Source organism: Stylophora pistillata, chromosome 7 (assembly GCF_964205215.1).
Source record: "Stylophora pistillata chromosome 7, jaStyPist1.2, whole genome shotgun sequence".
Classification (NCBI taxonomy): domain Eukaryota; kingdom Metazoa; phylum Cnidaria; class Anthozoa; order Scleractinia; family Pocilloporidae; genus Stylophora; species Stylophora pistillata.
In genome coordinates, this window is record NC_142525.1 from 7716522 (window position 1) to 7740000 (window position 23479).

General features: G+C 41.0%; 1 protein-coding gene and 1 pseudogene across 2 annotated transcripts in view; both read right to left on the reverse strand.

Annotated features, from left to right (window-relative positions):
• Positions 1–23479, reverse strand: part of LOC148726453 (uncharacterized) — a 344348-nt gene that overhangs the window by 86754 nt on the left and 234115 nt on the right. The gene's annotated exons all lie outside the window — the stretch shown is intronic.
• The window catches only part of LOC148726460 (uncharacterized), a 15849-nt pseudogene continuing 4310 nt past the window's right edge, over positions 11941–23479 (reverse strand). The window contains exons 4-5 of the transcript XR_015989496.1: positions 23022–23045; positions 11941–14972 (exon numbers count right to left, since the gene is read on the reverse strand). The product of XR_015989496.1 is annotated as an uncharacterized LOC148726460 (transcript). The remainder of the gene's footprint in view (positions 14973–23021; positions 23046–23479) is intronic.

The following is a 23479-nucleotide window of genomic DNA, read 5'->3' on the forward strand; positions in this document are numbered from 1 at the left end:
TCTTGGCGGCCTTAGCTTCAGGTTTGTTTCTTCATACAATCGGAGTCATTTCTTTACTTGGAAAAATCAAATATTTTCACCCATGTTGTCTCCACACCTACAAAACGCAGACAAAAGTTTCAAGAAGTAGTAATATATCACCGTGGCCTGGAGAGAGATTTATTGTATCCATTGAATAACTGAGCCTTATGCTTTCAATGCTTCCTTCCATTGCTTAACCGGTTTTTTTTTTTAACAATCGCGGCCTGACGTTTTAAAAGTTGCCTTATATACTGACCGTCAAATGTTGATTAGCCACTGAGGCACATAAATAACTGGGCTCTATTAAGTTTGAATCAGTAGAACATTTGGATAGATATCAGGATTTCAGGATAATACCGACCATATCTACCTCAGTCCACATTTTCAGGCTCAGCAGGATGTCCTCGTTGCTGCGCTTTAAAGATGTCTGGAAAGTTCTAATGAGACGAAGCTTCTGCTCTAATTCTGTGGTAAAACTCAAAACATTCTTGTCACCTAACTGATGGGCTGAACATGCAGAATGCAAAAGAATCATATTTTCCGTTTGGTGTAAACTTCATCCCTAATCAATCTGTTGTGTGAACACCGGCTTTAAAGCGAACGAAATTTATCATAGTTAGTCTTTTTTGTTTTTATGAATTTATTTTTCTCTGTTTTTTCGTGGAAACTGTTCGGATCTCATTTATGGACAAAACTGTCCAACCGTTCCGTACACCTATGCCAGAGTTTTCTCAGTGGTCTTTTTAACACCTGCACACTATCAGAATCAGTTATGAAGGAAAAAATCGAAACACAACTCAATAATTTAACCTTGTACACCCTAACATCAGTATGCATATTCTCTATACTGTTCTCTATACATTTCCAAAGATGCTGACAAGGAGAATTTGTTCAACAATCAAGAACTTCTTTAGTTGGTGATCATTTCCTTTATTCTCCTGACCTTAATGTTTGCTTCAGAGGTGATGTTGTAAGGAGAAATTAGATGCTGATCACTCTTAGTGCTCAAAGGGTTAAGGACTTTTTACTATCCTCTCATTCTTCTTTTCACTTTTCGTTATTGTTTTGGGAGGCGTTCTGTAAAGGAATTCATTTTTGCGCGCTTGGAATAACTCTATATTTTAATTTTTAAATATTAATTTTATTCTGCCGAGCAATTTTTGCAAATTTAGCTCAGACTGGCAGAGCACATTCCCTGAACTCCTGAGGGCGACTAACATCTAATTTCTCCCCAAGGTATCACTGCCTAATCAATGCTTATGAGAATTAAGAAAACGATCGCAAACTTGAAAAGCTCTGGATTTTTTCACTAAATTCTCCTCGTCAGTGCCGTAGGAAATGTATAAAGGATATATAGTATGGGGAATACAAATGTGCTGTTTTTGGGGCGTGAAGGGTTAAGAGCTTTAGTAAAACTACAAATATTACATTGAATACCAAGATCTAAAAAATTGTGCCACACTGTTGTCTTTATTTCCAACAGGTAGACAGATGGTTACCTTTTGATATTTTGGAATCATTATTATCACATACATGACTCCAACAGTCTACAACAATATAGGTTTGTATCGTATATCGTGGTGTCTAAGTATGTTGTACTGCATTGGCTTGGTTGCTAAGGGACAGGTCATTATATAGCACCAGAGGCAGGTGGGGTGGGGAGGATTTTTGTTGTTTCAAAATTAAATTGACTTGATCTTACCATAAAAATGTCTGTACTCGAACTTAGTACCCCACCCAGCCGAAGCTTATCCCTGTTTCCTTCGCATGAAGCGACGAGGGTTATTACTACTACCAACTGGATGGGATGCTAGTCAATCATAAGGTTACCCCCCCCCCCCAGCATCTAATCAGGTTTTCTCAATAGTTAGCTGGTACTCATTTATGCTCCGAGGCAATGGGGGAAGAGGGGGTACTGTAACTAAAGCCACGCGTAATTGTGCTCATCCAATTACTTAAAATATCCACACGCCTATGGTACTAAACATGAGTAGAAAAATACGCAGTCACTGGAGAGGAGGAGAACTTAAAGGACTTAGCCGGACTTAGCAGAGTTAGTGTTTACACGTCTGTCCGCCATTACTGCTAGTGAGCCCGATGCGTCACTGCAAGTGACTGGCACCTTAGTTGTGAATTAGACTGTAAGTATTTACTAAAACAGTGAATGGCGTTGAAGGCGCGCTCTGATTGGCTATTCAAACTCCGAATATCTTTTGCTAACAACCTCCGAGCAGTTCCCGCGGCATTTGCGAACGAAAATATTGTCATTGTCGCGGGAATGTATGGTTTAAAATTACCTTTTTGTGCTGTATTATCTCACTGTTTTAGTATGTTCTTAAACAGTTATGTACTTCAGTGTCGGTTGCTTTCTGTGGATATTTGCCTCGCCGTCTTACCACTGGTGACTTCCACTTCTCTGAATAGTTGTTGATTATCTACTAAAGTGCAGTATTGCATATTGCAGTGCTGCACATCGCCCCCATGTCTAATCTATTAAAAGAAAAATGATTAACTAATTTGAAGAAAGTAACGATATTTTCATCATCCAAGGACAAGTAATGTGATCAACAATTAAACTAAAGTGCTGAACTGATTGGAATTTCTGATCTGTCAATCATGAAGCAACATTTAAGCATGACTGATCACATAAACAAGGCTTGTACCGCGGCATTCTATCTATTCTTTTCTATTCTAAGAAGTTAAGATCAGAAGTAAGTTAGCTCCTTGGATAATTAACGAAATCTGTTACAAGATCAATAGAGGATACAAAATTTTCAAACCTTCAGTCAGCACCAAACGCCCTGAAATGTGGTTAAAATACAAGAGAGCTAGAAATGCAGTCACGTCAGCTTTGCGAAGAGCTAAAGCATCCTACTTCAACAATATGTTCGAAGAAGTAAAGCAATCTAGTGCCTACTGGAACTTAATTAACAGAGCTACAAATCGCTCTTCACGCAACAGAACAATAGGCCCCCTTAAGAGAACCGACGGCAGTTTTCCTTTCATGGATAAGGAAAAAAGCCCAAATGATGAATGCATCCTTTTCGGAGATCGGCGAGAACTTAATTAAATGACTGCCAATGCCACTGCAGCCTGCATCAGTGGATGCCAGCACGTCACTTGATATATTGTCACCTAAAAGCCTTATTTCGATTACAAACCATTCTGTTGAAAAAAAGATAAATAAACTTAAGACGAATAAGTCAGTTGGACCTGATGACATCTCGCCTAAACTTCTCAAATTGGCAGGAAAGGCTATTGTACCAGCATTGGTCAACCTTTCTAGTGACAGCATTGAACAAAGAATTGTCTCAGTTTCCTCATGGAAGACTACTCGTTGAACTCCGCTTTTCAAATAGGATGATGAAACAGACTGACCTGTCTCTCTTTTAAGCGTACCAAGTAAGATCCTGGAGGCAGAAACAAAAGATAGACTGATGCAGCACGTTTTTGTCGACAATCATTTAATCACAGAGAAGCAATGGACCTACCGACGTGGCTACTCGACTGAGCTCTTCCTAGTACATCTGACAGAAATATAGAGGAGAGCGTTAGACTGTGGTAATGTCGCAGTAGCCTTTGTGGACCTCAGAAAAGCGTTTGACAGCGTATCACACGAAATCTTACTGAAGAAGCTGAAATATAATTTCGGTATCATGGGAGTGTTGCTCGATTGGATTAGGGACTACTTGAGGGGAAGAATGCAGTACACTGTGATTAATGGAGCTCAATCTGACATGTTGCTAACAAATTGCTTACCACAGGGATCTGTTTTAGGCCCTTTTTTGTTCACTTTATTAACTAATGATCTGCCCGCCGCGATTACCATGGGATCCCTGTTCATGTACGCGGACGATACGTCAATTTTCAGCATCGGAGAGTCTGCGACGCAGCGATTGCTTCCATGAACTGTGCTCTGCAAGAGGTCTACAGGTCGTGCCTATAGAATCGCTTAACACCTCACCCGGCTAACAGGGAAGTCATGTTAAATAGTACACCAACCATTATAGGACCGCTACCTCGTATATTTTTGGGTAAGTCTGTTTTAGGCCATGGCGAAAAATCGCGTCTTCTTGGAATGATTGTAGATGACAAGCTTACTTGGATACCGCATGTGCTAGAACTAAAGAAAAACTTTGCGAAAAAAATAGACTTATTGAAGCGCTCAAGGTTCTTGCCCAAAAATGTTCTATTAAAGTTTTATTTCAGTGTAATATTACCTTCTATGAAGTATGGTACAATATTATGGGGTTCGTGTACAAATTCGGATCTTCTGTACTCAACTGAGAAACTTCATTGTAGAGCAGCAAAAATAGTCTACAACTTATCCAAAGATAGGGTATCTAATGTAGCTCTCAACGTTTCAGGATGGGATACAATCAATTAAGAATACAAATTTCAAATAGTTAACCTTTTTTATAGAGCAAGTAAAGTATCACTACCTCAGTCTAATTAATAGCATATTCATAAGGCGCGAATGTAGCTATTCAATAAGAGACCAAGAAGCAATTATAACCATGCCTAGATTGACCAACACTATAACCAACACTAGATTGTTAAAGGACTCTTCAGCATATAGAGGTTTGGTGCTATGGAACTATGTTAACCATCATGTCAAAAATGTAGGTATTTTCGCCCTTAAGAATCTTAGGAGACTACTCAGGAGAAATAATCACTTCACAAGCTTTACTTTTACTAGTTTATCAGGTTCGACGGCTAGGAATAGATTAAGTGATTACAAGTATTTTTAAGTTAAGACGAAAATCGAATGTTTTACAGTATTATCTAGTTTGAAGTGTGTCTTAGTATATTTAACAGTTTAATTGGGTAGATATTATTTAGTTAAATACACGACCCCACAGGCTTTTTAGCTTTAATTCTTATCGTGTATAAATAAAGATTCTCTTCTGTTCTATTCTATTCTATGGTTTATTGTTTGGCTTACCAAAAGTGCAGATCGCTAAATTACAGCGTGTTCAAAACGCAGCAGCAAGACTTGTTCTTGGCATCGGAAAATTTTCTCACATTACACTGGCCTCCTTCGTAGCCGTCTCTCTGGATGTCACGCAACACTCCCCCGAAAGGAACGGCTGCTCACATTCGAACCACATTCCTTTTCCCGATTTTAGCCAATCACAGCTACAGTTCCATTTTCTGGAACTGTCGCGCGCGAAATTTTCTAAAGATGACTCGATCAATAATACTTCTCGTTTTATCGTTCCACGATCTCCTGAGATTACAAAATCAAGATGGCGGCCCCTAACAACTGTAATAACCTTTTCAATGACATGCTTTTTTACAGGCGGGCAGTTCATTATTGCTCCAGCAATTCGTAATGGGACTCCGTGAACCAATGCTTTACCGATATTCCCATAAGTTCTTGAAAGTTTTTTTATTTACAATTTTGCAAGGATACTGAACAGAAACCAGTTACGTCGTGATTCGCCTGCGCCGAAGAAGAAATAGGAGTAGAAGTAAATTGAGGACGGAACTCAATCGGGTTTATACGCTTTATTGGCGAAAAGGCTACTTTGGTAAGCGGGATCAAACCAGTGAGCTGTCCCTCATTATTGCCTAATTAAAGAAGAAACACAAGTGGTAGATTTTATACAAACATCTTCGGCCGCGCTAAATTAAAGACTTTTCGAGGCCTTTCCTCGGATCGTTGACGGCACCGATAAATTTTGGATTCCGGCAGCTCTACTTTGCTCTCGACGCTCACCTCTGGCATTATGCACACGCTTAGCTCTTGGCCTCCCTTGGAAAGATTCAAGAATTTCCCTCTTCCTCTCTAGAACCTTTTCAGTGGTCGTTGAAATTTCAGCAGCCGCTTGTAACACACAGCTTTGCATACACATGTAAACAACCTGCTGCTCACATAGCAGCTGATACCGAAGTCCAATGAAGATCTGATTATTTTTGCAAAATTGTGGGTACTATTTCCGAAAATAAATACTCTTTCTTGAGCTGCTGAAGGCGAAGAACACATGAAAAACTTTAAGGTTTTCTCCTCAACTTTTTCCGCGTTTCACTCGCCATACCATGCGGCTGAAAGGAAATCTCACATAAACTTCGCGCGAAAACTACATCACTCGCAGTACCCTGATTTAATTGGTTTTTTGAAACGCAATGGGAAAGGAACGTGGTTCGAATGTGAGCAGTCGTTCCTTTCGGCCGGGGAAGCGTTGCGTGACATCCCGAAAGGCGGCTGCAAAGGAGGCTAACATTACACCGGTTTTTTTTGAGCTGCACTGGCTGGCAGTTTCTTTACGTATCGGCTATAAGATTTTACTTTTGACTTTTAAATGTATTTATGGCCTAGCGCCAACTTATCTTAGTCATCTTATGAGTATAAAATCGAACTCATTATACAATCTTAAGTCTACTGGTAAGCTCTTACTCGACCATCCCAAGGGAAAGATGCTCACGACATTGGGAGCAAGATCATTCTCAGCAGCAGCTCTGAAACTCTGGAATGGCCTCCCTATGGAGCTTCGTCAAGTAACATCATTTAACAGTTTTAAATCTCGACTCAAAACCTATCTTTTTGAAAATTATTTTTATAGTGTGTAACTTAGTTCATTGTATTCTCACAGCATAGTTAATGGAGGGTCCCCTCGATTAACTATGCTCACAGTAATGTATTTTTGCTTTCTCTTAAAGATATGATTGTAAAGCGCTATTGATCAGCATAGGTAAATACGCGCTATATAACTTGATAAATTTATTATTATTATTAACCTTTCATAAGATGACGAATTGTAATAAATCAAAGAAGACCAAGCTTGCAAACACTCTCTGTAGAAGATAGGAAGAGTAACAGCTGATGTCCGACTATCAAAATCGCATCGTAACAAAAATTACCCGCCCACTTTCTTTGGATAAAAATCAAGAACGTACTTCCAGGGATTTTCCCAAACTTCAAAGTATTTAGTTCACCACACATGATTCTTTGAGTTGAGTTCATGGACTCAAGATCCAGTATTTTTTATCCGCCGTCTTTGGTATCATTTATTAAAGCTGAACATTTGAGCATGTTCTTGCCCTTCAATTCCAGATAAACGAATAAAGTTCTTTGTCAACTTCGTTAATGAGTTCACTGGACACTGGAATTGAAGATGTCTCAGACATAATTTTGGGTATGACGAATGATTTCACCATTTGAAGTGAGGGGAGGTCCACTGTTTTTCAGTCGGTTTACTACTAATGAGCGTCAGGGCCCTCTAGTTCCACATTTTCACTACCTTTCTGATGGATTTCAGGACTGAATCGAAGTTGACAGTCTTTCCCCTAACATTGTCGTGTTCGTGTCGTGTTTGCCATTGGTCTAAAATGCGAGGAACTTGCAGAACTTGCATTGTGATTAAGGCTCGAGCTTGAATCACGTTGTCTAGCCTGAGACATTGGGGAACGAACCGACCACTGAGTACTTAACGGCAGATGAATAAAAGGACAAATTTCTAAAGAAACTGTGGTGTTGCGTCAGTGGGAAGTATAATAAGGTAGTTTTGATTTTACCAACTGAGTTGATAATGTAACTTGGCCAACGTAGAGATTGTCAGAGCTGACCTCTCGTTCTTTTTTGGCATTTTTGTGGAAGGAGACGAAGTCCTTACTCAGCCATCTTGACCTCCCGCTTTGTTAATCTTCTTTTCAACTTCTTTTTAACATATATTATATATATATATATATCTATATATATATATATAAAACACTCTAAAATAAATCTATCGAGCACTGTAATGCGGAAAAATCGAAATAAACACTTCCTACATGTATAGCATATATGTATGTAGAGTTTTAACCCTGTCAGGCTATTTTCTCGGCCTGAAGACGTGAGTTCTGTACCCGGTGCAAAGAATCCGTTGCTTGGGAATGCTGATAGATTCCACTCTGCAAGCCGGATTATGATCCCAGATGAAAACAGACAGAAATTCACTCGCCTTTAAGTGAGCCGGCTGGATCACAAATTGACACAAATCCTCAATCCTTTTGGGATCTTTAGAGACGTTTATGAGAGAGTGAGTTTCCTTTTCACTAGAGTTTTCAAGTGCAAAGTTTATGCATTCGAGAAATGGCGCTTGCAAATTGGAAGAGCTTCTTTGAAAGGAGAAGTCACACCAACTGCAAGGCCTCGCGAAGAAATGCAGTTTGGCAATTTTGGGTTGACTGGAATACTAAGATCCCATGGAGGAACGAAAAAAAAAAGCCCTATCAGTTTCGACAGAGTCATTTTTGTGACACTGGCCTGTTGACATTAACTGTCATGCTAACGATTTAATAATTAGCAATGTTTGAGAATGGGATTTGGCAAAAGAAAGCATCAACGTAGAGGAAATTTATGGGCATTTGCAAAAGTCTTGAGTCCTTGTCATCAGATATTCGGAACTGTTGATTGGACATGTGAGCGGATAACCAGGCGGTGATTCACACTCGGGTGGGGCGTGGTGATCGCTCAAAAGGGTTGACAAAAGGGGTGCGGCACATTTTTTAGTTTGTGAAATACAGAAATATGTTATTACAATTGTCTTATATCCAGTCGGAGAGTAATCTCGCCGATTCCTTTTCATGCTCCTTGTCCAGAGCGGAATGCGATCCAAACACTGCTGGGATGTAGTAAAGACTAAAGTCGGAGGCTCGCTTCCTCTGGTCCCAATCTGGACAGAGGGACGAGGTTTCTTCGCACTCCAGCTGGACTTTTTTAAAAATGTAGACAACACTGAGGGGGATATTTAACAACTATTCACCGAAGTGGAGGTGGTTAATGGTGGATATTTACCGAGCCGCGAAGCGGCTCGGTAAATATCCACCGCTAACCACCGACACTGCGGTGAATAGTTTTTTAGTATATACTAAAGCAGTGAGATACTAGACACCACCAGAAATTGATTTTAATTCATACATTCCAGCAACGATTCAAACATTTTCACGCGCAGAAGTGAACAAGTGAGGTTACGCAAGATTAATTTGCATTTGTAAACAAAATGTTTCTCAAGTTGATTTCTATCGATAAACTCCGTGTTAAAAACTTACACCATTACCTTTAAACACGGCCAAACTAAGTTTAGTCGCTTTTTCGCGTTTTCAGGGACTGCTTCGTCATTCATTTGAGTGATTTCTTCGCTTGTCACGGATGCAAACCGGGACGCCATTTTTCCCCGAGTTGCTCGGAGGTAAATAGCAAAGATATTCGTAGTTTGACTAGCCAATCAGAGCGCGCCCTCAACGCTATCCGCTGTTTTAGTATATTCTAAAACTTGATATGCACCGCTTGCCTTGCACGAACGTAAATTCGCCACGATTTCTTGGTAGACAGGACCTGCTATGGACTTACTTCAGACGTTCGTCATCAAAAACTTAGCTTCGATATAACAGAAGTTTTATATCAACGCACTCTGACATAAACGATGGCGGAGTGACGGTTGTACGTTGTACTGAATCGGATAATTTAACCGAAAAAGCTTTTCCATTTACTTCCTTAAATATTGAAGAGTACGTAATTCTGTTGATCCCAAGATTTACTCAATGAATAAGATCACAAAAGAAACGGAAAATATCTCTTTGTTGAAGAATTACCTCTAGAGTCTGGCAGCCGAAGGATTAGGCAACATGGACTGAGGAATGGCTGTGTGGTCTCCTTGGAAACGTCAGAAGTGGATTGGCAGACGTTATGGACAATGTTGACCGGAAGTCTTTAGGGACTGCACGCTATTTGCTCCAGTAGAATGGATCGGCTGTTAAGATCTGAGGAGCATGCGATTCTCTGGCGAAGCTTTCCATTGGACTTGGCTAACCCATATCTCAGACAGAATGAACTCAAGGGATTCACGTAAGCCTTGGAAATGATCACCGGAAACACAGGGAGTGCCTCTTTTGAAAGCAGTTGTAGTACTTAACTATGAGAATAGATCTTCATTGATTGGCATTCATTATTAATTGATAAATGCGTTCCAGATATAGACCCATTTCAAGCGTGACGTCACATCACGTGACTTTGTGAACTGGAGGACAAGCAAATGTAAACAAACTCTTGATTCCACTACGCGTTACGATCGAAGAGAGCAATAAGGCAAAATATTTTGAAGTTCTTGCACTATGGTTAACTTTTGTGCCGTTTATGGGTGCTCAAATCGTTCTAATAGAGAAAAGGATCGAAGTTATTTTCGAATTTCAAATAAACACCGAGTCATCAAAGTTTGCTTAAGGATGTGATTCATTATGTGCAGTTGTTTGTTTCGTGATGGATACTCGTACCCTGGAATAGGAAAGGAACTTAAAGTTTTGAGGATGGGAAGAGGGGGGAAGGACTTTCATTCTGAGAATTGGGATAGCGTGCATGGAATGGCATCAATGGATGTGCTTGAGCGGATTATTAGGTTTTACGAGAGGGCTACTCGGTAAGGTCATGAAACAGGGGGGGCTGCATATACTTTTATGGTTAAACGGCAACAGAAGGGACACTGAGCTACAGTCCAACCTGTATTAAGTAGCACCCGGTATTCAGCGGTCGGTTTCTTTAAGCCCCGAAAACTCTCCTCGTCAGGTATCTAAATTTTCACTTCTATTGAGCGGTCGATGTCATCACCCGTGGCTGAGTACCAACGGCCTGTTTGTACTGTCCGCTACCTGTATTGAACGATCTCTCAAGTGGAACCACTCAGATAAAACTAAAAGTTATCTCTCAAGTAGAATTTTTTTCATGTTTACCTCCTGGTATCAATGTTGGTACTTTGAGTTCAAATCAGTGTCCTATCTTTCTTTGGACTAACAGGACAAATATTCCGCACGATTATTACGCAAGACATTAGCTAGTCGACCTGTATAAAACGGCCAACCTGTGTAAACGGTCACCCCGCCATACCCGGCCATAAGTGACTGATTAATAATTAATACAGTGTCGACTGTGCTTCTATTATATTCAAACTGTTTCCCACCACCATGAATTTTGCGTCTCAGTCAACAGACCTGAGCCGAGCCAAGATATTAAGGGTCAGTTATATAGACAAAGTTTAGCCGTTATTTGACAAAACTACGTTCTAAGCCATCTTTAATTTACTCGAACCTTTTAACTAAACAGTGTCAGGAGGGCCGGAAGCTATCAGTACACAGACTGGGTTCAAATTTAGCCGAACCTTTTAACTGAACAGTGTCAAGAGGGCCGGAACCTATTAGTACAGGAACTTCATTTAAGGAGGTTGGATATAGTTTCTTTGGCGCGCGCAGACTGGGTTCTAATTTACCCGAACCTTTTAACTGAACAGTGTCAGGAGGGCCGGAAGCTATCAGTACAGGAACTTCATTTAACGAAATAAATTGTCTTATACAGAATCCCTGAGGCCCACTGCTTCCATATAACTGCGGTTTGGGTTAGACCTCTTGTAAATAACCGGCCCTAAATGTCCAATCTGTGAGGCAGTCTAATTTCGGACACAATACGGCAACTGAGTCCTTAAGTCAAAATTCGGGGTATATGCTACATAAGCTGGGTTCTCAAACGGAAAATTAAACATCGCTCTTTATCTGGCGACCCAGCTCTCTACATGTTATTCATCTGGAACATAACCTAAGCTGGAGAACTAAAACGAGGATGACTAATTTATGCAACGATTGCTACACTGTTATGGCAGACAATTAAACGAAAAATTGTTGCTTAAGATAAGTAAAAGAAACAATCTTCTTTTTGCAGTACTCAGAATGGTGTAATTTCGCCAAAAATCAAATCAGAACTGGATACAAGGGAGGAGATTTTCCTCTTTTTTCTTAACTCGAGAAACAAGCAAAACGTCTCAGTCCCAAAACTTCCTTAGATGCTCAGTAGGCCCAGCAAAATTTTCCTACCCACCCTTCCCCTGACCCTAAGTCTTACTTGTCACTACCCTTGAGTGGTCTATACCCACAAACCCAGTACAGTGAACCATGTAGCCAATAAAAAACTTTATTACACTGTTTTTGCGGTTCTATTAACATTGAGCGTTCCTTTTCACTCCGATGATTAAAAGTACTTTAACTACCTGGTAAGTCTCTTGGACCCAAAATTAAGAATTTACTTGCAAGCATTTATTTTTTAAAACTAAAACAATTCTGTTAACGTTATACAATATTAAGTTTGAAAATACCAAAAAGACAGGTGTAAACCTGGTCGGTGTCTCTGGGTTAAAGCTTGAAGACTTTCCTGATATTCATAACTAGTGAAGTGGGGCAGTGTTAAATCGATTGTTTTAAAGCTTAGATGCTGCAAAGGTTCACATAGACTAGCAACACCGATATTAGTAAAGATATCAATCTTCACATTTAGAGTGGTTAGCTTACAGTTTGGATGTTCCAAAGCTTTAAAAAGACTGACAACACCAGCATCAGTGATCTTATTATCGAACAGATTTAGTGTGGTTAGCTTACAGCTTGGATGCTTTAAAGCTCCACAAAGACTGACAACACCGTCATCACCGTCATCTTATTATACGTCAGCTTAAGTTTGGTTAGCTTACAGCTTGGATGCTGTAAAGCTTTACACAGACTGGCAACACCGGTATCGGTGATCTCATCGTTACACAAAACTAGTCTAGTTAGCTTACAGCTTGCATGCTGTAAAGCTTCACACAGAATTGCAACACAGGTGTCAGTGATCTTACAACGTTCCACGTGTAGTTTGGTTAGCTTACAGCTTGGACGCTGTAAAGCTTTGCATAGACTGGCAACACCGGTATCAGTGATCTTATTATCCGCCAGAACTAGTGTGGTTAGCCTACTGCTTTGATCATGTAAAGCTTCACATAGACTGGTAACACCGATATCAGCGATCTCATTACCACTCAGACTTAGTGTGGTTAGCTTACGGCTTGGATGCTGTAAAGCTTCACGTAGACTCGCAGCGACGGTATCAGTGATCTCAGTGCCCCCAAGATCTAGCTTAGTTAGCTTACAGCTTGGTTGCTGTAAAACCTCACATAGCCTGGCAAAACCCGAATGAGTTATCCTATTATGCCCCAAAACCAGCGTGGTTAGCTTACAGCTTGGATTCTGTAAAGCTTTATAGAGACCGGCAGCACCGGTATCAGTGATATTATTATCCCACAGATTTAAACTGGTTAGCTTACTTACTACTAATCCTGTAATAACATCAACACATTCATCAGCCAAGTTACTCTCCGATAATTTCAGTTCAGACACAGGAGAGTGTTCATTGTTCAGTGAACCGCAGACTCGTTTTATTCTGGACAGTGTTTGCTTTGATTTTACGAGTTTCACCTTCTTACCAGCGACGAAGTTATCAGAACATTTATGTTGTGCCTCTCCAGCTTCGCCTTTATTTAGTTCACTGATAATGTCCAACATAAATGATAATGTGATGCTGTCAACATCTGATAAGTGCTCAAAATAAAAGCAGCCTTCAAACGCACAGAACTCTTGGGGATGATTCCTGATGAACCTTTCAGTGAATTCATCGTCTTTGTCTCGATACTCACTCAGACACTTTATTAGAAGATGCGGATCCATGTGGAGTGAATTAATTAATTTGTCCATGAGTTCCTCGTTTCCCTCAGTTGACAAAATCCCACCCATGAATTGGAAAACCATTTTAGAGCATTTCTCCGCTGGAATGCGATTTTCCTTTACAAACCACGAACTCTTGGGACAGTAAGATGTGTGAAGCTGAAATGTTTTGTGGTTGTAATCGAACCAGTCCTGGAAGGCGGACCACAGTAAAGAAGACCGCTTCCTTTAAGTTTGTCGACTTCTCTCAATTCAAATCCTCCTTCTATCTCCTTTTCATCAAAGGTTGGCTTACTTTTGAGCAGCAGTTTAGCCGCTAGTTCTGATAATTTATCTAATATGTTCTTGATGACAAGAGGATGCTTGAATTGTTCAGGAATCTCTTTCTGTCTGTATTGACTCGGCGCAGTGCCTAAGTTAAAAAATATCAATAATTTTGGTGTAGATGTCGGTTGTTGAGACAGGAAGGCCATCAGGTTTTCCTGATTTGGTTAGGGTATACTCCATCTCGAAGCACAACAGATAACAGAGCTTAGGAATATGAGCAAAACTGACGAGGTTCCCATTTTTTATGACATGTTCAAGCACATCGTTCTTCGTCTTTTCGTCTTTCTTGAAGTACTTTTCAATGTATTCTTTGACCTGTTCCGACGAGAATCCCACAATTTCCACGTACCGTTTAAAACGGATTCCTCCCAACTTGTCTGATTCATCAGGCCGCAAGGTTACAACAACGACAGAACCTTTCAGTATCTTTCCCTTGATGAGTTTTGAACATAATGCGGCCCCCGGCATTTTACATCTAGCGTTATTCTGATATCCTTTTCCCGAGTTTCCAGTGATATAATCTTGCTGGGAATACTCATCATAGCCGTCAAGGATAATCAAAACTTCTCCGGAATGATTTTCAATATACTCAAATGTAACGTCATCAATGGTAGAGTTGTCTTCTAAAATCGAAGAACAGTTTAAGATTTCTCTTAAAGTCACAGGCTCTTCATCAAGCAAATTCAATTGACGGAAAGTAAGCAAATAAGCAAATTTGAAAACTGGAATTTTAATGTTTTCTCTTGCTTGAAATAAATTGTTGTTGGCCCAATCGCGAATCAACTTTTGGCAAAACAGAGATTTCCCAGTCCCTGCTTTTCCAACGACAAGAATAGAATTAGGATTCTCCTGATCATTACTCGTGCCAAGAAATATTTCATCGCAGTGCTTAACTGGAGTACCGCTGACTTTTCCGAAATACTCAAGGTCTTCACTCCTTGAATATGTCTCTTCACTCCTTGAAAATGTCTCGTCATGCCTGGTGAGGCCTTTTCTTCCATGTTGTATGAGAAGATTAGTGAAAATTTCATCCGTTTTCGCGTTGGAAATGGTGCGAGAGGCTAGCAGTTTGGGTTGGAACTCCGTTTGGTCTGTAATGGAAGTCTTTAAAGCTGTAGTGTAAGCAGTTATGTCTGAAGGATAAGAAAGAGAAAATATTTAAGAAATAACAAGAACGTGAGGAGAACAGTTTGTGTTATTTACTGAATTCTTACTCCACAGGGTTGAACTTTTAAAGCTGTTGTGAGGGGACTTACGGCTAAAGAAAAGGGAAAGGAAAATAGCTTATTAATAATGAGAAGAAGGGGAAATGCAGTTTAAATACTTGCTATCGAATTCAGCACAGGGAGATTAACTAGCACAGAGCTTGAAAAGCGTCTATTGTGTCTACCAGATGACAAATCGATTCCAAGTCAAAGGATAGAAAAGTTTGTTTCGTTAAAGCGTTATTCCTCCCTTAAAAATCAAATTTATTAGGTAAACAAATCCTTTCGGGCGGCTGGCATATCAGCTGATAATGTCCACTGCTGAGACTGTATGAAAAGTGAATATTTGTATGGGTAATCGCATAGGGCCAAGTAAAATTAAGGATTAATTTCGCGCGTGTCTTCAGAAATCTAATAAGGTCAATACTGCACGCTAATACGTACGTTCGTACCAAGCCATTTCAGTTTTCACTCAAGTTTTAATTTTGTTCAACAACGTCAATGCTTGAGGAAAGCAACCCTGTTAAAAAATATTGCCATAACTGAAGTTATAAAAGTTTTTGGCAGTTACGCTATTTTAATGTTTCCTATATTTTGGTATTCGCCCAAGGCAAATACGAAAATTAGTGAAAAATGCCTTCTGTCTCAGCCAATCAGCATTTAATAACTATGCCCTTCAAGTTATAAGGTCTAGAAGCGAAGCTTGAACTGAAATGTAAAATCATGAGGAGAGTCTCTGAGCCAAGAAAATCACCAGCCAGCAAACCAGAAAAGGGTTTGTTTTGTAACCCTTAAGTTAATTTTCATATCGTGCGAAAACCGCTATTTAAAAAGCTAGTGTTGATCTGACGGCGGATGAGTATATGCAACCAGCTTTTTAATACCACTATCACTGGACTCAACAAAACGAGTTTGTTTTTCTTGTGTGTTAAAAAAAAACAGAGGTGAAAAGATGAAAATTTTAAGCAGGCTTTTTTCCACAGGCTTTGTTTCTTTCTGACGGAAATAATCAGAGGAAAATTACTGAGGCAGACGGGAGTTATTGCTTGATAACTGTCCATTGATTTTGCCCCACCCGACGTTCAACGGCTGGGTTATAATTCGAGATAATCCTTGACAAATCTCTCCCTCCCCCATCGCTTCATAATGTTTGTAACATCAACACTGGATTTCAAGAAAAAATTATCCTTGAGAGGGGAGTGGAGTGTTGTCAGAAGAGCTTGACAAGGGTTGCGTGACGTCTCATTCCGAACGCTTGACCGGTACAATTAATAGTTGCGTGACGTCTCATTCCGAACGCTTGACCAGTACAATTAAGTCACTCACAGCCAAGAAAGATGGAAAAATCCTCATTTCTGAAACTCCATCGCACTTAAGACCCCCGGTGACTAATTTCAAAAATAAATATTTCCGACAATTTCGAAATACCCTATTTTCATAACTCTGAATTTCTAAAATGAAAGCAAGGAAAACTGTTTGCGGTGAGAAGGATTCACTCTAATCAAAATAGACCTCGTGGGGATTTCGTCAAGCGTAGGATATCTCAGACCTGCAAATTTCTCTTACCGATTCGTTGCCAATCCGGGAACTTTTGGTATTGGATTCGTTAAACCTTTAAAACACCAATTTGTAATTAAAACAGCGTTCCGACTTGGCAGTGACTTCGGAGATTAAGAAGGTCGCTGAAGTAGAAGAGAGTTTTTAATTCGAATCATTTAAAACCATTTCTTTAAGCTTTAACTTTACCTTACTTCATGAGAGAGTCTACGATCGGCGACAAAATTGTCGACGTGGTATGGGTTGCTAAGAAGGACCTTTACAGGGGACACTTGGTATGTATATGGTGGGCATGAACAGCATGCTGGGAAAAAACTATTCACCGCACAATATTTGTGTGGTGCTGCACGAGAAGATCATGGATCATAGGCATGGATTGCCAAGGAGGAGCACAGGGGATCAAGGGGACACTATATATGATGGCCATGGATTGCCAAGGAGGAGCACAGGGGATCAAGGGGACACTGTATATGATGGGCATGGATTGCCAAGGAGGAGCACAGGGGATCAAGGGGACACTATATATGATGGGCATGGATTACCGGGGGGGGGATATATATATGGTAAAGGCTGATAGTTTCTATATATGGTAGACACTTCCTTTCGGGTGCTGAGCATGCAGATCATAGGTCTAAATTGCTAGGGAAGAAGTAGGCGGTGGAAATTGTTTGCTAGAGGGGCGATGAAGGAGTGGTAAACGCAGAGATCAGAGGTATGGTCAGCAGAGGAGGAAATATGCATGTGAAAGAAACTAGAGGAGAGGAGAACTTTGGGGGAGACCAATAATATGACTTAGAGGTAATGAAGAAGTCTAGGAACATTCTGTAGGTATTCACCATGAGATGATAAAAAGTTGGAAAATTGTTTTAGTTAAATATGCTAGAATATCAAATTATAACATTTGGTGCACAATATGGTCTTCAGCAGTTTTTAGTTGTACCCAAACTCAACTTGTAAGTTCAAAGTAGGATAAGAAGTAAGAAGTTGGAATTGAAGTTTGAGAGTAAAATGATGCAAACTTGGATACAGTCTGTGAATCAGGATGCAAAGACAACAATTTGCTAATTCTCAGTTAAACTGAAATTTTAGCCTAGAATGGTTCTGATATAAAGAGAACTTAACTGGGAAATTTTAGTCCAACAGGTTCTTAAAGTTTAGTTTCTTGTAAGTGGGTTTTTACTGTAACTCAGAATTTAAAACCCAACTATCTTTTTTTCGTTCTTCAGGGAAATAAATAATGCTCAGTCCTCACTGCATACCTGTTACCACATGTCAGGTTGATGAGTTATAGAAGGAAATCCACAACTACCTGTAGTGTATTGTACCGGAAGTGCGAAAAGGTTGTGTTTGTAGGCATCCCGTGATGCCTAGGGAAAGTTGTTGTTGTGATACTCGTTGGCTGCCATGTGAGTAGTGTGTTGATTAAAATATTCAAATCAAAGGACATCGAGGGTCTTTATCGCTGTATATCCGAATATCACATCTGGCGACGAGGATGGGATGGAGAGGAATGTCCTTGTGCTAGTTTCTTTTTACCATTTTGTGTTTGGAGGGGACATACTTCTTTGCAATGCCTGGCGGAGAATCGAGTGAGGGAGATGGCGGTTCGGCGAGCACAAGTAGTGGGGTGTCGACCCCAGTGGCAGTGGAAGTAGGCAGTTTGCAGCCTTTTCAAGTTAAAGGAGATCCGCATTCGGTTTCGCAGCGATGGAGAAAATGGAAAAGAGCGTTTCAGTTATACGCGCTTGGTAAAGGGATCACGAATGACTCGCAGAAATGTGGCCTGTTACTTCACACAGCTGGACTCGATGTACAGGAAGTTTATTTCACACTGGTGCCTGATGGTGCAGAGAAGAACTACGCCGAAACTTTCAAGGTACTGGATGACTATTTTATTCCTAAAGCTAACGTACCGTTTGAGAGACATTTGTTTCGGCAAATTAGTCAGAGTAATGAAGAAACCGTCGATCAATTTGTTTGTCGGCTCAGACTACGAGCCGCTTCGTGTGAGTTTGGAGAGCGGGAAGATGAGTACATCAGGGATCAATTGATTGACAAATGTTACTCGGCAAAATTGCGTCGGAAATTTTTAGAAAAGGAAGGCAGTGTTACTTTGAATGATCTACTAGTTACAGCTCGGGCACAGGAAGCAGTTAATTTGCAGATGGAAGCAATGGGGGCTAACAGTGGTTCAGGACAAGTGAACACTGTTGTTGACGATGGGGCAAGGGGAGGCGACATAAGTTCAGAGCAGGTTAACAGTGTGGTAAATTTAAAAGGGAGCACTAGTAGCGAGAAGAGGGGCTGTTTCAATTGTGGTCGAGAGGATCACTTAGCCAGAGATTGGAGATGTCCTGCTCGAGGTAGAAAGTGTCTTCGGTGTGGAGAAATTGGACATTTCAAGGTCAAGTGTTGTAAGAAGCTCGCTAAGGATTCCCATATGGGGCAAAGACAAGGTGACGGTCGGCGTGATTGGAGAAATACATCTAGTATGAATGAAAGAGGCAGAAAGACAAACACAAATTATGTTGATAGTAGCACTAAATCAGGACAAGACTCAACACCTAACTATGTGTTTTCAGTGGAGGATAAGCCTGACCAAAAGAGTGGAATAGTAACTGTTGTGGTTGGAGGTACTCATTTGCCAAATGTCCTTGTTGACTCAGGAGCAACATGCAACCTTTTAGGCCAAGGAACTTGGGAGTGGCTTAAGTCACAGAAAATCCAGTGTCAGACCCGAAAGGAGGCCAAAGCCTTATTTCCTTATGGAAGTACAAAGCCATTGCCAACACTTGGAACACTTACAGCATATATAATGTCCATTGACACTGGTGTGACCTGCAAAGCTGATTTTGTAGTTATAAATGGAGATGGCAGAAGTCTCCTCTGCAGAGAAACAGCAGTGAAACTTGGTTTGCTACGACTTGGGCCTGGCCATGCCGTTAATGCCGTCAATACAGAAGCTGATATCAAAGAAAAGTACAAAGAACTTTTCAGCGGTGTTGGGCTTCTTAGGGATTACGAGTTGAAGTTAAATATCGATGATTCGGTGAAGCCGGTGGCGCAGCCAGTCCGCAGGATTCCATTCGGTGTACGAGAGAAAGTCGAGAGAAAGCTAGATGAATTGTTGGAGAGTGGAATTATAGAGGAGGTTCCTGATGGACCAACAGGGTGGGTCTCACCACTTGTGGTTATACCCAAGGCAGATGGAGATATCAGGATTTGTGTAGACATGAGGTGTGCCAATCAGGCAATAGTGAGGGAACGTCAGCCTATCCCTACAATAGAGGAGGTGCTTCTAGATCTTAATGGTAGCACAGTATTCAGTCGTGTAGATCTGAAGTGGGGATTTCATCAGATACTTCTTGCTGAGGAGAGTAGACATGTGACAACGTTCGTGACTCACCGTGGTCTCTATAGATATACCCGACTCATGTTTGGTGTCACCTCAGCACCTGAAAAGTACCAACAAATCATCCGGGACGTATTGCGAGGCTGTGAGGGCGTGGCTAATATAGCAGATGACCTAATAATTCACGGACAAGGGGAGGAGCAGCATGATAGGAGGCTCTTGGCTGTGCTCGATCGATTGAGGGAAGCAGGTCTGACACTGAACAAAGACAAATGTGAATTCAGATTACCCAGATTGACATTTTTTGGTCACGAAGTAACACAGACCGGTATAGAACCCAGTGAAGAGAAAGTCGCAGCAATCAGACAGGCAGGTCCTCCACAGAATGTTAGTGAAGCCAGATCTTTCCTCGGTCTTGCCCAGTTTGTGTCTAAGTTTGTCCCAGATCTGTCATCCATTGCAGAACCCATTCAGAGGTTAACCCACAAGAATACTGAGTTCAAATGGGGCAAAGAACAACAGTTGGCATTCGAGAAGTTAAAAGAGCTGATCACGCACGCGGATGTCCTAGCTTACTTCGATGTAAACAGCAGAACAAGAATTGTGGCAGATGCGTCACCGGTGGGGCTTGGAGCGGTTTTAACCCAGCTACATGGAAGTGAGTGGCGTGTGATTGGGTATGCTTCGCGACGCCTGTCTGATGTGGAGCGGCGATACAGCCAAACAGAGAAAGAGGCCTTAGCCCTGGTATGGGCTTGCGAACGCTTTAATATGTATGTTTTCGGCAGGGAGTTTGAGCTTGAGACGGATCATAAGCCGCTGGAGTACATCTATTCTCAGAAATCGAAGACTTCTGCCCGTGTGGAAAGGTGGGTCCTTCGCCTACAGGCCTATCACTTTAAGGTTGTTTACAGACCAGGCAAGACCAATATCGCAGATGCCTTGTCTAGGCTAAATTGTGGGTTCCAAGGTAACGACGGAGAAGATTATGACTTTGTGCATGCTGTGGTTGAGAATAGTGTTCCTTGTGCTTTGACACCCGCTGAACTAGAAAAAGCCTCAGCTGAGGATATGGAGCTGAACCTCATCAAAGAATGTGTCCAAACAGGAGATTGGAGTCAGTGCAATGTACCTGCATACCTGCATGTGAAGAATGAATTGTGTACATATGGTGGGCTGCTTTTACGGGGTTCCAGGCTAGTGATTCCCCGAGAATTGCGACCGCGTGTTTTGGAGTTGGCCCACGAGGGACATCAGGGTATTGTTAAAACAAAATGTAGACTGCGCAGTAAAGTATGGTGGCCCAAGATGGATGCTGATGCAGAGAAGCTGTGCAGGAGTTGCCATGGTTGTCAAGTGGTCAGTGAATATGCTCCCCCAGAACCTATGGCACGAGCTCTTCCTCCCAGTGGCCCTTGGGAAGATTGTGCAGCTGACATTCTTGGTCCCTTACCTTCAGGGGAAAGTTTACTGGTGGTGGTAGACTATTTTAGTAGATATTTTGAAGTGGTTATTTTGAGGTCAACTTCTAGCACAAGACTCATTGAAGCTCTAAAACCAATATTTGCCCGGTTTGGAGTGCCGCATACACTCAAGACTGACAATGGGCCTCAACTGGTATCTGAAGAATTCGAAGCCTTCCTTGCAGAAAATGGGATAGAACACCGCACAACAACTCCCCTGTGGCCGCAGGCCAATGGGGAAGTAGAGCGTCAGAATCGCACATTGATGAAGTCAGTCCAGATAGCTCACATTGAGGGGAAAGACTGGCGTCAAGAGTTACAGACGTTCCTAACCGCATATAGGTCAACTCCTCAGATGACAACTGGGGCAACACCCTTCTACCTGATGTTTGGAAGGGAAATGCGGTCAAAGTTGCCAGACTTGCGAAGGGAGGCACCTATCACTAATGAGGAAGTCCGCGATCGAGACTGGTCAAGGAAGTTATCACAGAAAGAGTATGTTGACGCAAAGAGAATTGCTGTTGCAAGTGAAGTGGAGGTTGGAGATAAAGTACTCCTGAAGAACTCGAAGACTAACAAATTGTCTCCAAACTATGACCCAAATCCTTGCGAAGTAATAGACAGGAAAGGAGGAGAGGTAACAATTAGAAGTACAGCCGGTGCCGAATTTAAAAGAAATGTCTCATTTGTGAAAAAGTATCAAGAGAAACCCTTGGAGGCGAAAGTCGATATTACTCCCGTCCATCGAGAGCAAGAAGGAACAAACCAAACAGAGGTAGCAAAAGGGGAGGATGAACTCCCAAGGCCAGGGCCAACTGGATCATCGATGTCTGTTCAGCAGGCCACTGCCACTATCCGAAGTCCACTTAACCAGATAGTTTGTCCTAGGCCAGCTCGGAATGTCAGACCGCCTAAACGATTTGACGACTACGAACTTTCTAAGGGATAATTGAATATTATTTGTTGTAGGCTCAATGATATTATGTTAGGAATCCGACTGGACTTTGTTTATGAACAGTAGGCCCGGGCCTGCATTTATATGCAAGACATTGTAAGAGTTGTGTTATTTATGTTTGGGTTTTCGCTCTAAATTAAGGAAAAACAGGGAGGGATGTAGTGTATTGTACCGGAAGTGCGAAAAGGTTGTGTTTGTAGGCATCCCGTGATGCCTAGGGAAAGTTGTTGTTGTGATACTCGTTGGCTGCCATGTGAGTAGTGTGTTGATTAAAATATTCAAATCAAAGGACATCGAGGGTCTTTATCGCTGTATATCCGAATATCACACTACCCACTGAAGGTTCGTTCACAATTAACATCACAAAGGAAAGTAGATGGTGAAAAATTTCTAGTTTGTGTAAACCTCTCAAAATTGCAAAATGTGACGAAGTGGAGACTGTTTTAATGTAAAGGACTGCAACGCTTAATCTAAAAACTAATTAAAGTCTAAGACAGCAGGAAGGAAGAATTCTTTAAGTCTAATGCATTCTTTGGTGCACAAAATAATCATTATATAACTACTGTATGGAGTGAGCAAGGAACATCACCAACACTACAAGCAACTACACAAATTATTCCACTTATCAATTGAAAACAAATCTGACTTACCTTCCGGGGGTAATCTACTAGTACCTAAATTTGTCAATAAACAAAAAAAAAACTGCTGTCAGTTGAAACCAATTTTTTTTTAAATGACTTCAGTTAAAATCTGGATCATTCATCTCAAAATATCAGTAATAGGATGTCAACTGTAATGAGTGACCAAGACCAGACTTCTCCTTACAATATCAATACAATATCAAGCAGACAGGTAATGAGAATACAGAAAAATATCAATCAGGGGATTTTAAGTTGATCCCACACCAATTTCACCAAAGGTACATAGAAACCATTGTATTGCAGACAGTGGGGAGAGTTTCTAATAAGATCTTGGGAGTAAAAGGGTTCAAACAATTTGATGTGTTGTAAATTTGCCCAGGAACATATGTCAAACCTTTTCAAGCCTTCAAGTTTCCATAAAATTATTTTGGCTGTGTTTTCTCCTGGCTCATGGAATGAACTGTTAT